The following is a 12,500-nucleotide window of genomic DNA, read 5'->3' on the forward strand; positions in this document are numbered from 1 at the left end:
AACATCAGTTGTTACCTTATTGGAGATCAGTGTTGTATCAGATTGAGCCGTCTGAGATCTGTCTGTGTGTCTATCTATCTATCTATCTATCTATCTATCTATCTATCTATCTATCTATCTATCTATCTATCTATCTATCTGTCTATCTATCTAATGTAACATCAGTTGTTACCTTATTGGAGATCAGTGTTGTATCAGATTGAGCCGTCTGAGATCTGTCTGTGTGTCTATCTATCTATCTATCTATCTATCTATCTATCTATCTATCTATCTATCTATCTATCTATCTATCTATCTATCTATCTATCTAATGTAACATCAGTTGTTACCTTATTGGAGATCAATGTTGTACCAGATTGAGCCGCTAGAGGCAGAGTTTTCCCTCCTCGTTGCTCCAGATGTTTTCCAGCATTGGTGGTATAGTGTTTAACATAGCTGCCTTCCAAGCAGTTGACCCGGGTTCGATTCCCGGCCAACGCAGCACTTTTGCACACCCACAATTCCCTGATGAAGAAATCAGTCTGTCTGCATCTATCTATCTATCTATCTATCTATCTATCTATCTATCTATCTATCTATCTATCTATCTATCTATCTATCTAATTTAACATCAGTTGTTACCTTATTGGAGATCAGTGTTGTACCAGATTGAGCCGCTAGAGGCAGAGTTGTCCCTCCTCATGGCTCCAGATGCTTTCCAGCGTTGGTGGTATAGTGGTTAGCATAGCTGCCTTCCAAGCAGTTGACCCGGGTTCGATTCCCGGCCAACGCAGCACTTTTCCACACACACAATTCCTTGTTGAAGAAATCTGTCTATCTATCTAATGTAACTTCAGTTGTTACTTTATTGGAGATCAGTGTTGTATCAGATTAAGCCGTCTGATATCTGTCTATCTATCTATCTATCTATCTATCTATCTATCTATCTATCTATCTATCTATCTATCTATCTATCTATCTATCTAATGTAACATCAATTGTTACCTTATTGGAGATCAGTGTTGTACCAGATTGACCCGCTAGAGGCAGAGTTTTCCCTCCTCGTTGCTCCACATGTTTTCCGGTGTTGGTGGTATAGTGGTTAGCATAGCTGTTAACCAAGCAGCTGTTCCAAGCAGTTGATCCGGGTTTGATTCCCGGCCAACGTAGCACTTTTGCACCCCCACAATTCTATCTATCTATCTATCTATCTATCTATCTATCTATCTATCTATCTATCTATCTATCTATCTATCTATCTATCTATCTAATGTAACATCAGTTGTTACCTTATTGGAGATCAGTGTTGTACCAGATTGAGCCGCTAGAGGCAGAGTTTTCCCTCCTCATGGCTCCAGATGCTTTCCAGCGTTGGAGGTATAGTGGTTAGCATAGCTGCCTTCCAAGCAGTTGACCCGGGTTCGATTCCCGGCCAACGCAGCGCTTTTCCACACCCACAATTCCTTGCTGAAGAAATCTGTCTATCTATCTAATGTAACATCAGTTGTTACCTTATTGGAGATCAGTGTTGTATCAGATTGAGCCGTCTGAGATCTGTCTGTGTGTCTATCTATGTATCTATCTATCTATCTATCTATCTATCTATCTATCTATCTATCTATCTATCTATCTATCTATCTATCTATCTATCTATCTAATGTAACATCAGTTGTTACCTTATTGGAGATCAGTGTTGTATCAGATTGAGCCGTCTGAGATCTGTCTGTGTGTCTATCTATCTATCTATCTATCTATCTATCTATCTATCTATCTATCTATCTATCTATCTATCTATCTATCTAATGTAACATCAGTTGTTACCTTATTGGAGATCAATGTTGTACCAGATTGAGCCGCTAGAGGCAGAGTTTTCCCTCCTCGTTGCTCCAGATGTTTTCCAGCATTGGTGGTATAGTGTTTAACATAGCTGCCTTCCAAGCAGTTGACCCGGGTTCGATTCCCGGCCAACGCAGCACTTTTCCACACCCACAATTCCCTGATGAAGAAATCAGTCTGTCTGTATCTATCTATCTATCTATCTATCTATCTATCTATCTATCTATCTATCTATCTATCTATCTATCTATCTATCTAATTTAACATCAGTTGTTACCTTATTGGAGATCAGTGTTGTACCAGATTGAGCCGCTAGAGGCAGAGTTGTCCCTCCTCATGGCTCCAGATGCTTTCCAGCGTTGGTGGTATAGTGGTTAGCATAGCTGCCTTCCAAGCAGTTGACCCGGGTTCGATTCCCGGCCAACGCAGCACTTTTCCACACACACAATTCCTTGTTGAAGAAATCTGTCTATCTATCTAATGTAACTTCAGTTGTTACTTTATTGGAGATCAGTGTTGTATCAGATTGAGCCGTCTGATATCTGTCTATCTATCTATCTATCTATCTATCTATCTATCTATCTATCTATCTATCTATCTATCTATCTATCTATCTATCTATCTATCTAATGTAACATCAATTGTTACCTTATTGGAGATCAGTGTTGTACCAGATTGACCGGCTAGAGGCAGAGTTTCCCCTCCTCGTTGCTCCACATGCTTTCCGGTGTTGGTGGTATAGTGGTTAGCATAGCTGTTAACCAAGCAGCTGTTCCAAGCAGTTGATCCGGGTTTGATTCCCGGCCAACGTAGCACTTTTGCACCCCCACAATTCTATCTATCTATCTATCTATCTATCTATCTATCTATCTATCTATCTATCTATCTATCTATCTATCTATCTATCTATCTATCTATCTAATGTAACATCAGTTGTTACCTTATTGGAGATCAGTGTTGTACCAGATTGAGCCGCTAGAGGCAGAGTTTTCCCTCCTCATGTCTCCAGACGCTTTCCAGCGTTGGTGGTATAGTGGTTAGCATAGCTGCCTTCCAAGCAGTTGACCCGGGTTCGATTCCCGGCCAACGCAGCGCTTTTCCACACCCACAATTCCTTGCTGAAGAAGTCTGTCTATCTATCTAATGTAACAACAGTTGTTACCTTATTGGAGATCAGTGTTGTACCAGATTGAGCTGCTAGACGCAGAGTTTTCCCTCCTCGTTGCTCTAAACGTTTTCCAGCGTTCGTGGTATAGTGTTTAGCATAGCTGCCTTTCAAGAAGTTGACCGCGGTTCGATTCCCGGCCAACGCAACACTTTTCCACACCCACAATTCCCTGATGAAGAAATCAATCTATGTATCTATCTATCTATCTATCTATCTATCTATCTATCTATCTATCTATCTATCTATCTATCTATCTAATGTAACATCAATTGTAACCTTATTGGAGATCAGTCTTGTATCAGATTGAGCCGTCTGAGATCTGTCTGTGTGTCTATCTATCTATCTATCTATCTATCTATCTATCTATCTATCTATCTATCTATCTATCTATCAATCTATCTGTCTGTCTGTCTGTCTGTCTGTCTGTCTGTCTGTCTATCTATCTATCTATCTATCTATCTATCTATCTATCTATCTATCTAATGTAACATCAATTGTTACCTTATTGGAGATCAGTGTTGTATCAGATTGAGCCGTCTGAGATCTATCTATCTATCTATCTATCTATCTATCTATCTATCTATCTATCTATCTATCTATCTATCTATCTATCTATCTATCTATCTATCTATCTGTCTGTCTGTCTCTCTGTCTGTCTGTCTGTCTGTCTGTCTATCTATCTATCTATCTATCTATCTATCTATCTATCTATCTATCTATCTATCTATCTATCTATCTATCTAATGTAACATCAGTTGTTACCTTATTGGAGATCAGTGTTGTATCAGATTGAGCCGTCTGAGATCTGTCTGTGTGTCTATCTATCTATCTATCTATCTATCTATCTATCTATCTATCTATCTATCTATCTATCTATCTATCTATCTATCTATCTATCTATCTATCTATCTAATTTAACATCAGTTGTTACCTTATTGGAGATCAGTGTTGTACCAGATTGAGCCGCTAGAGGCAGAGTTGTCCCTCCTCATGGCTCCAGATGCTTTCCAGCGTTGGAGGTATAGTGGTTAGCATAGCTGCCTTCCAAGCAGTTGACCCGGGTTCGATTCCCGGCCAACGCAGCACTTTTCCACACCCACAATTCCTTGCTGAAGAAATCTGTCTATCTATCTAATGTAACTTCAGTTGTTACTTTATTGGAGATCAGTGTTGTATCAGATTGAGCCGTCTGATATCTGTCTATCTATCTATCTATCTATCTATCTATCTATCTATCTATCTATCTATCTATCTATCTATCTATCTATCTATCTAATGTAACATCAATTGTTACCTTATTGGAGATCAGTGTTGTACCAGATTGACCCGTTAGAGGCAGAGTTTCCCCTCCTCGTTGCTCCACATGTTTTCCGGTGTTGGTGGTATAGTGGTTAGCATAGCTGCTAACCAAGCAGTTGTTCCAAGCAGTTCATCAGTGTTCGATTCCCGGCCAATGTAGCACTTTTGCACACCCACAATTCTATCTATCTATCTATCTATCTATCTATCTATCTATCTATCTATCTATCTATCTATCTATCTAATGTAACATCAATTGTTACCTTATTGGAGATCAGTGTTGTATCAGATTGAGCCGTCTGAGATCTGTCTGTGTGTCTATCTATCTATCTATCTATCTATCTATCTATCTATCTATCTATCTATCTATCTATCTATCTATCTATCTATCTATCTATCTATCTATCTATCTATCTAATGTAACATCAGTTGTTACCTTATTGGAGATCAATGTTGTACCAGATTGAGCCGCTAGAGGCAGAGTTTTCCCTCCTCGTTGCTCCAGATGTTTTCCAGCATTGGTGGTATAGTGTTTAACATAGCTGCCTTCCAAGCAGTTGACCCGGGTTCGATTCCCGGCCAACGCAGCACTTTTGCACACCCACAATTCCCTGATGAAGAAATCAGTCTGTCTGTATCTATCTATCTATCTATCTATCTATCTATCTATCTATCTATCTATCTATCTATCTATCTATCTATCTATCTATCTATCTATCTAATTTAACATCAGTTGTTACCTTATTGGAGATCAGTGTTGCACCAGATTGAGCCGCTAGAGGCAGAGTTGTCCCTCCTCATGGCTCCAGCTGCTTTCCAGCGTTGGTGGCATAGTGGTTAGCATAGCTGCCTTCCAAGCAGTTGACCCGGGTTCGATTCCCGGCCAACGCAGCACTTTTCCACACACACAATTCCTTGTTGAAGAAATCTGTCTATCTATCTAATGTAACTTCAGTTGTTACTTTATTGGAGATCAGTGTTGTATCAGATTGAGCCGTATGATATCTGTCTGTCTATCTATCTATCTATCTATCTATCTATCTATCTATCTATCTATCTATCTATCTATCTATCTATCTATCTATCTAATGTAACATCAATTGTTACCTTATTGGAGATCAGTGTTGTACCAGATTGACCCGCTAGAGGCAGAGTTTCCCCTCCTCGTTGCTCCACATGTTTTCCGGTGTTGGTGGTATAGTGGTTAGCATAGCTGCTAACCAAGCAGCTGTTCAAAGCAGTTCATCAGTGTTCGATTCCCGGCCAACGTAGCACTTTTGCACACCCACAATTCTATCTATCTATCTATCTATCTATCTATCTATCTATCTATCTATCTATCTATCTATCTATCTATCTATCTATCTATCTATCTAATGTAACATCAGTTGTTACCTTATTGGAGATCAATGTTGTACCAGATTGAGCCGCTAGAGGCAGAGTTTTCCCTCCTCGTTGCTCCAGATGTTTTCCAGCATTGGTGGTATAGTGTTTAACATAGCTGCCTTCCAAGCAGTTGACCCGGGTTCGATTCCCGGCCAACGCAGCACTTTTGCACACCCACAATTCCCTGATGAAGAAATCAGTCTGTCTGTATCTATCTATCTATCTATCTATCTATCTATCTATCTATCTATCTATCTATCTATCTATCTATCTAATGTAACATCAGTTGTTACCTTATTGGAGATCAGTGTTGTACCAGATTGAGCCGCTAGAGGCAGAGTTTTCCCTCCTCGTTGCTCCAGATGTTTTCCAGCATTGGTGGTATAGTGTTTAACATAGCTGCCTTCCAAGCAGTTGACCCGGGTTCGATTCCCGGCCAACGCAGCACTTTTGCACACCCACAATTCCCTGATGAAGAAATCAGTCTGTCTGTATCTATCTATCTATCTATCTATCTATCTATCTATCTATCTATCTATCTATCTATCTATCTATCTATCTATCTATCTATCTAATGTAACATCAGTTGTTACCTTATTGGAGATCAGTGTTGTACCAGATTGAGCTGCTAGACGCAGAGTTTTCCCTCCTCGTTGCTCTAAACATTTTCCAGCGTTCGTGGTATAGTGTTTAGCATAGCTGCCTTTCAAGAAGTTGACCGCGGTTCGATTCCTGGCCAACGCAACACTTTTCCACACCCACAATTCCCTGATGAAGAAATCAATCTATCTATCTATCTATCTATCTATCTATCTATCTATCTATCTATCTATCTATCTATCTATCTATCTATCTATCTATCTATCTATCTATCTATCTATCTATCTATCTAATGTAACATCAATTGTTACCTTATTGGAGATCAGTGTTGTATCAGATTGAGCCATCTGAGATCTGTCTGTGTGTCTATCTATCTATCTATCTATCTATCTATCTATCTATCTATCTATCTATCTATCTATCTATCTATCTATCTATCTATCTATCTATCTATCTAATGTAACATCAGTTGTTACCTTATTGGAGATCAATGTTGTACCAGATTGAGCCGCTAGAGGCAGAGTTTTCCCTCCTCGTTGCTCCAGATGTTTTCCAGCATTGGTGGTATAGTGTTTAACATAGCTGCCTTCCAAGCAGTTGACCCGGGTTCGATTCCTGGCCAACGCAGCACTTTTGCACACCCACAATTCCCTGATGAAGAAATCAGTCTGTCTCTATCTATCTATCTATCTATCTATCTATCTATCTATCTATCTATCTATCTATCTATCTATCTATCTATCTGTCTGTCTGTCTGTCTGTCTGTCTGTCTGTCTGTCTATCTATCTATCTATCTATCTATCTATCTAAATATCTATCTATCTATCTATCTATCTATCTATCTATCTATCTATCTATCTATCTATCTATCTATCTAATGTAACATCAATTGTTACCTTATTGGAGATCAGTGTTGTATCAGATTGAGCCGTCTGAGATCTGTCTGTGTGCCTATCTATCTATCTATCTATCTATCTATCTATCTATCTATCTATCTATCTATCTATCTATCTATCTATCTATCTATCTATCTATCTATCTAATGTAACATCAGTTGTTACCTTATTGGAGATCAATGTTGTACCAGATTGAGCCGCTAGAGGCAGAGTTTTCCCTCCTCGTTGCTCCAGATGTTTTCCAGCATTGGTGGTATAGTGTTTAACATAGCTGCCTTCCAAGCAGTTGACCCGGGTTCGATTCCCGGCCAACGAAGCACTTTTGCACACCCACAATTCCCTGATGAAGAAATCAGTCTGTCTGTATCTATCTATCTATCTATCTATCTATCTATCTATCTATCTATCTATCTATCTATCTAATGTAACATCAGTTGTTCCCTTATTGGAGATCAGTGTTGTACCAGATTGAGCCGCTAGAGGCAGAGTTTTCCCTCCTCGTTGCTCCAGATGTTTTCCAGCATTGGTGGTATAGTGTTTAACATAGCTGCCTTCCAAGCAGTTGACCCGGGTTCGATTCCCGGCCAACGCAGCACTTTTGCACACCCACAATTCCCTGATGAAGAAATCAGTCTGTCTGTATCTATCTATCTATCTATCTATCTATCTATCTATCTATCTATCTATCTATCTATCTATCTATCTATCTATCTATCTATCTATCTATCTAATTTAACATCAGTTGTTACCTTATTGGAGATCAGTATTGTACCAGATTGAGCCGCTAGAGGCAGAGTTGTCCCCCCTCATGTCTCCAGATGCTTTCCAGCGTTGGTGGTATAGTGGTTAGCATAGCTGCCTTCCAAGCAGTTGACCCGGGTTCGATTCCCGGCCAACGCAGCACTTTTCCACACACACAATTCCTTGTTGAAGAAATCTGTCTATCTATCTAATGTAACTTCAGTTGTTACTTTATTGGAGATCAGTGTTGTATCAGATTGAGCCGTCTGATATCTGTCTATCTATCTATCTATCTATCTATCTATCTATCTATCTATCTATCTATCTATCTATCTATCTATCTATCTAATGTAACATCAATTGTTACCTTATTGGAGATCAGTGTTGTACCAGATTGACCCGCTAGAGGCAGAGTTTCCCCTCCTCGTTGCTCCACATGTTTTCCGGTGTTGGTGGTATAGTGGTTAGCATAGCTGTTAACCAAGCAGCTGTTCCAAGCAGTTGATCCGGGTTTGATTCCCGGCCAACGTAGCACTTTTGCACACCCACAATTCTATCTATCTATCTATCTATCTATCTATCTATCTATCTATCTATCTATCTATCTATCTATCTATCTAATGTAACATCAGTTGTTACCTTATTGGAGATCAGTGTTGTACCAGATTGAGCCGCTAGAGGCAGAGTTTTCCCTCCTCATGGCTCCAGATGCTTTCCAGCGTTGGTGGTATAGTGGTTAGCATAGCTGCCTTCCAAGCAGTTGCCCCGGGTTCGATTCCCGGCCAACGCAGCGCTTTTCCACACCCACAATTCCTTGCTGAAGAAATCTGTCTATCTATCTAATGTAACATCAGTTGTTACCTTATTGGAGATCAGTGTTGTACCAGATTGAGCTGCTAGACGCAGAGTTTTCCCTCCTCGTTGCTCTAAACGTTTTCCAGCGTTCGTGGTATAGTGTTTAGCATAGCTGCCTTTCAAGAAGTTGACCGCGGTTCGATTCCCGGCCAACGCAACACTTTTCCACACCCACAATTCCCTGATGAAGAAATCTATCTATCTATCTATCTATCTATCTATCTATCTATCTATCTATCTATCTATCTATCTATCTATCTATCTATCTATCTATCTATCTATCTATCTATCTAATGTAACATCAGTTGTTACCTTATTGGAGATCAATGTTGTACCAGATTGAGCCGCTAGAGGCAGAGTTTTCCCTCCTCGTTGCTCCAGATGTTTTCCAGCATTGGTGGTATAGTGTTTAACATAGCTGCCTTCCAAGCAGTTGACCCGGGTTCGATTCCTGGCCAATGCAGCACTTTTGCACACCCACAATTTCCTGATGAAGAAATCAGTCTGTCTCTATCTATCTATCTATCTATCTATCTATCTATCTATCTATCTATCTATCTATCTATCTATCTATCTATCTATCTATCTATCTAATGTAACATCAATTGTTACCTTATTGGAGATCAGTGTTGTATCAGATTGAGCCGTCTGAGATCTGTCTGTGTGCCTATCTATCTATCTATCTAACTATCTATCTATCTATCTATCTATCTATCTATCTATCTATCTATCTATCTATCTATCTAATGTAACATCAGTTGTTACCTTATTGGAGATCAATGTTGTACCAGATTGAGCCGCTAGAGGCAGAGTTTTCCCTCCTCGTTGCTCCAGATGTTTTCCAGCATTGGTGGTATAGTGTTTAGCATAGCTGCCTTCCAAGCAGTTGACCCGGGTTCGATTCCCGGCTAACGCAGCACTTTTGCACACCCACAATTCCCTGATGAAGAAATCAGTCTGTCTGTATCTATCTATCTATCTATCTATCTATCTATCTATCTATCTATCTATCTATCTATCTATCTATCTATCTATCTAATTTAACATCAGTTGTTACCTTATTGGAGATCAGTGTTGTACCAGATTGAGCCGCTAGAGGCAGAGTTGTCCCTCCTCATGGCTCCAGATGCTTTCCAGCGTTGGTGGTATAGTGGTTAGCATAGCTGCCTTCCAAGCAGTTGACCCGGGTTCGATTCCCGGCCAACGCAGCACTTTTCCACAAACACAATTCCTTGCTGAAGAAATCTGTCTATCTATCTAATGTAACTTCAGTTGTTACTTTATTGGAGATCAGTGTTGTATCAGATTGAGCCGTCTGATATCTGTCTATCTATCTATCTATCTATCTATCTATCTATCTATCTATCTATCTATCTATCTATCTATCTATCTATCTATCTATCTATCTATCTATCTAATGTAACATCAATTGTTACCTTATTGGAGATCAGTGTTGTACCAGATTGACCCGCTAGAGGCAGAGTTTCCCCTCCTCGTTGCTCCACATGTTTTCCGGTGTTGGTGGTATAGTGGTTAGCATAGATGTTAACCAAGCAGTTGATCCGGGTTTGATTCCCGGCCAACGTAGCACTTTTGCACACCCACAATTCTATCTATCTATCTATCTATCTATCTATCTATCTATCTATCTATCTATCTATCTATCTATCTATCTATCTATCTATCTATCTATCTATCTATCTATCTATCTATCTATCTAATGTAACATCAGTTGTTACCTTATTGGAGATCAGTGTTGTACCAGATTGAGCCGCTAGAGGCAGAGTTTTCCCTGCTCATGGCTCCAGATGCTTTCCAGCGTTGGTGGTATAGTGGTTAGCATAGCTGCCTTCCAAGCAGTTGCCCCGGGTTCGATTCCCGGCCAACGCAGCGCTTTTCCACACCCACAATTCCTTGCTGAAGAAATCTGTCTATCTATCTAATGTAACATCAGTTGTTACCTTATTGGAGATCAGTGTTGTACCAGATTGAGCTGCTAGACGCAGAGTTTTCCCTCCTCGTTGCTCTAAACGTTTTCCAGCGTTCGTGGTATAGTGTTTAGCATAGCTGCCTTTCAAGAAGTTGACCGCGGTTCGATTCCCGGCCAACGCAACACTTTTCCACACCCACAATTCCCTGATGAAGAAATCTATCTATCTATCTATCTATCTATCTATCTATCTATCTATCTATCTATCTATCTATCTATCTATCTATCTATCTATCTATCTATCTAATGTAACATCAGTTGTTACCTTATTGGAGATCAATGTTGTACCAGATTGAGCCGCTAGAGGCAGAGTTTTCCCTCCTCGTTGCTCCAGATGTTTTCCAGCATTGGTGGTATAGTGTTTAACATAGCTGCCTTCCAAGCAGTTGACCCGGGTTCGATTCCTGGCCAATGCAGCACTTTTGCACACCCACAATTCCCTGATGAAGAAATCAGTCTGTCTCTATCTATCTATCTATCTATCTATCTATCTATCTATCTATCTATCTATCTATCTATCTATCTATCTATCTATCTATCTAATGTAACATCAATTGTTACCTTATTGGAGATCAGTGTTGTATCAGATTGAGCCGTCTGAGATCTGTTTGTGTGCCTATCTATCTATCTATCTAACTATCTATCTATCTATCTATCTATCTATCTATCTATCTATCTATCTATCTATCTATCTATCTATCTATCTATCTATCTATCTATCTATCTAATGTAACATCAGTTGTTACCTTATTGGAGATCAATGTTGTACCAGATTGAGCCGCTAGAGGCAGAGTTTTCCCTCCTCGTTGCTCCAGATGTTTTCCAGCATTGGTGGTATAGTGTTTAGCATAGCTGCCTTCCAAGCAGTTGACCCGGGTTCGATTCCCGGCTAACGCAGCACTTTTGCACACCCACAATTCCCTGATGAAGAAATCAGTCTGTCTGTATCTATCTATCTATCTATCTATCTATCTATCTATCTATCTATCTATCTATCTATCTATCTATCTATCTATCTATCTATCTATCTAATTTAACATCAGTTGTTACCTTATTGGAGATCAGTGTTGTACCAGATTGAGCCGCTAGAGGCAGAGTTGTCCCTCCTCATGGCTCCAGATGCTTTCCAGCGTTGGTGGTATAGTGGTTAGCATAGCTGCCTTCCAAGCAGTTGACCCGGGTTCGATTCCCGGCCAACGCAGCACTTTTCCACAAACACAATTCCTTGCTGAAGAAATCTGTCTATCTATCTAATGTAACTTCAGTTGTTACTTTATTCGAGATCAGTGTTGTATCAGATTGAGCCGTCTGATATCTGTCTATCTATCTATCTATCTATCTATCTATCTATCTATCTATCTATCTATCTATCTATCTATCTATCTATCTATCTATCTATCTAATGTAACATCAATTGTTACCTTATTGGAGATCAGTGTTGTACCAGATTGACCCGCTAGAGGCAGAGTTTCCCCTCCTCGTTGCTCCACATGTTTTCCGGTGTTGGTGGTATAGTGGTTAGCATAGATGTTAACCAAGCAGTTGATCCGGGTTTGATTCCCGGCCAACGTAGCACTTTTGCACACCCACAATTCTATCTATCTATCTATCTATCTATCTATCTATCTATCTATCTATCTATCTATCTATCTATCTATCTATCTATCTATCTATCTATCTATCTATCTAATGTAACATCAGTTGTTACCTTATTGGAGATCAATGTTGTACCAGATTGAGCGGCTAGAGG

The 12,500-nt window shown here is 39.7% G+C and overlaps 6 non-coding genes across 6 annotated transcripts; all 6 read left to right on the plus strand.

The window, feature by feature from the left end:
* Nucleotides 1-700: 700 nt before the first annotated feature.
* Nucleotides 701-772, plus strand: trnag-ucc. The gene has a single exon. It is a non-coding gene; the product is annotated as a tRNA-Gly (tRNA).
* Nucleotides 773-2,171: 1,399 nt separating this feature from the next.
* On the plus strand, nt 2,172-2,243 carry trnag-ucc. The gene has a single exon. It is a non-coding gene; the product is annotated as a tRNA-Gly (tRNA).
* A 591-nt stretch (nt 2,244-2,834) lies between these two features.
* On the plus strand, nt 2,835-2,906 carry trnag-ucc. The gene has a single exon. It is a non-coding gene; the product is annotated as a tRNA-Gly (tRNA).
* A 5,086-nt stretch (nt 2,907-7,992) lies between these two features.
* Nucleotides 7,993-8,064, plus strand: trnag-ucc. The gene has a single exon. It is a non-coding gene; the product is annotated as a tRNA-Gly (tRNA).
* A 1,832-nt stretch (nt 8,065-9,896) lies between these two features.
* On the plus strand, nt 9,897-9,968 carry trnag-ucc. The gene has a single exon. It is a non-coding gene; the product is annotated as a tRNA-Gly (tRNA).
* Nucleotides 9,969-11,879: 1,911 nt separating this feature from the next.
* trnag-ucc lies at nt 11,880-11,951 on the plus strand. Its single transcript has one exon. It is a non-coding gene; the product is annotated as a tRNA-Gly (tRNA).
* Nucleotides 11,952-12,500: the final 549 nt, after the last annotated feature.

Source organism: Pygocentrus nattereri, chromosome 17 (assembly GCF_015220715.1).
Source record: "Pygocentrus nattereri isolate fPygNat1 chromosome 17, fPygNat1.pri, whole genome shotgun sequence".
Classification (NCBI taxonomy): Eukaryota; Metazoa; Chordata; class Actinopteri; order Characiformes; family Serrasalmidae; genus Pygocentrus; species Pygocentrus nattereri.